Here is a 5,330-nt window from a genome sequence, read left to right on the forward strand (position 1 = left end):
CCGAAGCAAAACTGAAAAATGAAAAATATTTAAAACAAGTTAAATTTAAAAAAAAAAATTGAAAAATAGCTTAACGGTTCGATTTGAAAAAAATTGTCTTCTAAAGGTTCGAAACGGTATATCAAACCAATGATTTTGGTTCGATTCGGTTCTTAGTAAATTGAAATGATTAAGTTCAGTTGAGTGAATTTTTACTATGGTTTGGTTTGGTTCGGTTCATTTTCTTACGAATTGTACCATGAACAGCCCTAGTCAAAATCTAATGGAATTATGCATGTACTTTCAACACTGCACGTAGACTCGCGCGAAGACGAAGAGTCGAAGCACGTTAAGTCACCTTCTCATCTCTCTCTCACTCTTTAATTTGCATTTCGTAGAACATATATGCTTAGGTATTTTGGTAATAGCGATTTAATTTGAAAAGCTTTGATTTTGTTGGAATTGGAAAACCATTAAGTGCTTTAGTGGTGATTAAAATTTGTGAAACATCGTGCTTTTTAGAATTATCCTTAATTGATAAGTTGTGTAACCACATTTCGTGATCAATTCAATTGATTCAATTCCATACATTGTATTTTCCTATCTAATCATTAGGATATTTGTAAAGTGACATGAGTTGCTACCTAATAATTGTCTATTGAGTATAATTTTACATTTTTGCTCTATAAATCTTCCGCGTGCAAACTTTGAGAAACCTCCGATTATTCTTATTTGAAGAATCGGTTGACTGATTACTTCTTCAATAATCTGCAAAATACGTTTCCACATTCTCCCTCATTTTTGATGAAGACAACACATCTCTTGGGGAGGTGATAAAAGAAAAACAAATATATTTAAAGTTGTTAAACTCCCCCTCAATTAAGTAGATAATATAATTTACTCCCCGAGCGATTATACTTCTCCCCTTTATCAAAAAGACAGATAAAAGATACAAGATGAAAATTCAAATATACAGACATATAGGCGCAAACGCATTTAAGAAAGGAAAAATATCATTTTATATTATTCAAGGGAAAAGTACAAAAGGTAAACCTTATTTCAATACTAGTGCTTGAAAACTAACATATGAGATAAAAAAACACCAAAACTAGAAGTGCCAAATTGTCTGAGCTATAACATAGAACCATTAAATTTAGCAATCAGCTCCTCCACCTCAAAATTCTATACATCTTCCCATCGTGCTGTTCCAACCCAAAATCAAGTTGTGGAATGATCCTATAAAGCATCTCATCTACATGTTTAGAATACCACAACCTCCATTTTTTCCAAAAAATAAGAGGGAGAATGGAAATTCCAAAGCCAAAAATAAACCCCAACTCCACACTTAAGAAATTCCAATCAATTGGACTCTCATTATGGGAATTAGGTGTTTCAGATGCTTGTGGTGGCAACCCTTTTCCTCCATTTTCCTTGCAAATATTGATTAGAGGAGGCCCACATAACCCTTTGTTCCCTTCAAAAGAATCTGCCTGAAAGGTTTGGATTTGAGTACCTAAAGGAATTTGTCCCTCTAGGTGATTGAAGGAGAGATTTAGATATTCCAGGAAAGAAAGATTTGACAGCTCTGGAGGAATCTCTCCATTGAAGGAATTGTTTGACAAGTCCATAGATTCAAGGTTCCTCAAATTCCCCATAGATGATGGTATATGACCTGTAAGTGCATTATGTGACAAGTTCAGAGCATTCAATGCTTTGAATTCCGTTAGCTCATTGGGTATTTTCCCCTCCAAATAGTTGTTTGACATATCCACATAAGTAAAGGCCATTTGAATTTTAACTAACTTCATCTGTTGACCTTTGTTGACAATAATAACCGAATCTTGATAACGAGAAAGATCTACTTCGTTAACATCAACGAACCCTTGGTCAAGAATAGAGCGAGGCATATTTGAAACAAGTTTCACCAATTTCATTGCGAGATATTTGTTCAAATGTGGTAACACGGCATTTAAACTCATGGGATGGTAGTTATCATCAATTTCAAAAAATAAATGGCCAAATTCTGGCCCAAGCATGCCTTCATCACGCATCATTGCCTTCCAACTTTTTAATAGTGCTCCTTGTATCGTTCCACTCAAGTTATTGGATGCTAGATCCACCATATGAAGCATTTTCCAATCCACATTGTTATGTGGGCACTCGATAGACCCGTGGAGCTCATTAGACCTTAAAACCATTATCCTAAGAGTGGAAATGTTGCTCAAAAAACATGGAAATCTATCAGTTAAAGCATTCTTTCCGAGATTTAGAACTTGTAGTTTCATACAATTTGCCAAAGATTTCGGTATGGTGCCATCCAAGAGATTGTCGTTCAGGTCCAAATATCTCAGTGCACATGAATTTGGGAATATAGTGTCAGGGATATGACCTCGAAGCTTGTTTCCACCAAAATTCATCATCCTAAGACTCCTACTAATTGCTGCAAAACACTTGGGAATTGTCCCATCAAAGTTGTTGTAAGAAAGATCTAGCAATCGAAGAGTTGAAGCATTGCAAAAGGATTCATGAATTTCTCCTTTAAAACTATTGTTTGAAAGAAACAATATACGTATGAAAGGGAGATAGTTTCCGATGTCTGGTGGTATGATAGAGCTCAACAAGTTACTTGAGAAGTCCAAATAACTTGCGTACTTAGGAATGAAAGAAATAGGTCCTTGGATTCGATTAGAACTTAGATCAACCACATAGAGGTTAGAACTCAAGTTCCAAATAGTTTCTTCAAAGTTAGTCAAAGAGTTCCTAGAAAGATTCAAGCTAGTGAGAGATTCAAGTTTCCAAATCCAATTAGGTATCGGTCCTTTAATATTGTTGCCAGATAAGTCAAGAGATAATAATGTGGATTGGTTTTTCAAGAAACTTGGGATTTCTCTTAATTTGCAAAAAGCCAGCGTAAAAACTCTTATCTCTGGAAAGGGAGACATTTCATGATCATCTCGGAAGCTGATATCAATCGATAAATTGTTATGTGAGAGGCCTAACGTAGTTAAATTACTTAGCCTTCGAATGACATCCAACTGTACCGTGCCATTAAACTTGTTGGAAGAGAGTTGAATGACACGAAGTCTTCTAAGGTTAAAGATAGACATAGGAAGATGTCCTTGTAAGTTATTGCTTGCCAAATCAAGCATCTCCAATACAGATGATGATGCATTATCGAAGTCAACCAAGATCCCATCCAGTTGATTAAAGGGAAGTTTTAGTTCTCGCAAACATGGGAGCTTAAGTAGACTAGAGGGAATGTTCCCTTTAAAAGAATTGTACCCTAAATCAATGCTGACGAGATTTATAAGGCCCTCAAAATGGCCGGATGGCAAATCCCCGCTCAAATGATTGAGAAATAAGGACAGATATGTGAGGTTCTTTGACATATTAAAATAAGGAAGTGGACCTGTGAGGTTATTGGAAGACATGTCTAAGTAAACAAGTTGGGTGAGTTCTGACAGGGAACTAGGAATTGTTTCGTTAAATTTGCAGTAAGATAGATCAATGAATGATAACTGCTTCAGGTTTGAGATAGTACTTGGAAGTGGTCCTGAGAAATTTGTATTGGCAAGATTCAAGTAGTAAAGAGATGCAAGTGGTGGAAAGTCTGGCAAAGAACCATTAAGATTTTGATTGTCTGATATGTCAATGACCTCTAATGTATGTATTTGGAAGATTTCTTTTGGGAAAAAACCAATCAAACCACAACTACTGAGATGTAGGATGGTTAAATTGGAGAAATTTGCAAAGGAATCTGGCACTATGCTTGACAAATTGTTGTTGCTCAATTTTAGAACCGAGAGTGACCGGAGATTAGCTAGTGAAGAATCAATAGGTCCCGAGAGATTGCATGATGGCAAACTCAAAACATGGAGCCTTTCCAACGAAGATAAAGCACGGCCCCATTCATCTCCGCTGGCAAATATTGCTACACCATCTAAATACAATTCTGTGATGTTTGTGAGGTTTTCCAGAAGCATCTCTATATTTGGATTCTCCAATTTTAAGCTGTGATTTGAAGTAACTGAAGAAGACAAATCAAGAGTGACCAGCCTTTTGAGGTGAGAAATTTCTTTTGGGACTTGTCCCTCAAAGCCTGCATCAGAGAAGTTCATATACTTCAAATTTTGCAGCTTATGCAGTTCTGAAGGAATCACAGAATGGAAATTATTGAAAGCCAAATTCAGACTCTCGAGATAGTGCAGGTTGAAAAGAGGACTTGAATCATTAAGTGCTCCTGAAATAGACTCGTGACTAAGATCGAGGGCTGTAACATATCCGTCTTTGCATGTTACCCCATGCCATTGACAACAATCTTTGTTGTATTTCTACAATCTTCATCACTTTGGTTCCAATGAACTAGCTTTGAGGATTTTGTGGGATTGAATATCAGGTTGTTTTTCAAATGGAGCAACAAGGAATGCTGATGGCCGAGACAGTGGCCATTCACCACAGAATTATTAGTCCAGGAATTTATTAGGCTAAATGGTAGAAAGAAAAGCCAAAAGATTACGTGTGGTTTCATAGTGAATTATGAGTTGCTTGTGTCTAATGGTTTGAGAATGAAAAAGTGGTGTTATGCTGATACCGTTATCTTTTTCTCCTTTTATAGACGGTATGCAATGCAACAATCAGCTTAACTATTACTAGTAGTTTGTTCATTCAACCCAATTTCACACGCAATTAAGACTTCTTGGAACCGCGCATTACTGCCACAAGAAAATTAATATCCTGGTCTCATTACGCTATGAAGCTACTCCATCTTAGAAGATATTATAATTATATTTGAATTAACTTCTTCAATGTCTTCTTGATTGTTAAATTGTTCCGGTAAAAACGCAGCGTGTGTTGCTAGCAAATAAGTAGTCAATATTGTAAACTTTAAAACTAGTAACAAACCCGTGCCTTCGCACGAGTTCTGGTACGAGACGTGTTTTTGTTTCAGATGTGTATTTTTAATAGAAAAATGTATATTATTTTCGTTAATATTCAATATGTCCACTAGCTCGTCCACTAGCAGGGGCCCCGCCAGAACAAAGCAGGATTCGAACTCAGGACCTTGAGAGAAGCACACTCTCAAGACCCAAGCCTCCACCGCTAGGCCAACCCTTGGGGGTTAACTTCATGTTCTTGTTAATATTTAACATTTTAATCAGTAACTTCATATTCCCGCTAATATTCATTATTTTGATCAGTAACATCATGTTCTCATTAATATTCTATATTTTAATCAGTAACTTCAGGTTCCCATTAATATTCAATATTGTGATTAGTAACTTCATGTTCTCGTTAATATTTAATATTTTGATTTGTAATTTCATGTTCCCATTAATAGTTTTATTTACCAG

At 36.0% G+C, this 5,330-nt stretch overlaps 1 pseudogene; it reads right to left on the reverse strand.

Annotated features, from left to right (window-relative positions):
* Positions 1-1,139: 1,139 nt before the first annotated feature.
* On the reverse strand, positions 1,140-4,538 carry LOC131661852 (receptor-like protein 7; annotated as a pseudogene).
* Positions 4,539-5,330: the final 792 nt, after the last annotated feature.

This window comes from Vicia villosa, linkage group LG1 (assembly GCF_029867415.1).
Source record: "Vicia villosa cultivar HV-30 ecotype Madison, WI linkage group LG1, Vvil1.0, whole genome shotgun sequence".
Taxonomy (NCBI): Eukaryota; Viridiplantae; Streptophyta; class Magnoliopsida; order Fabales; family Fabaceae; genus Vicia; species Vicia villosa.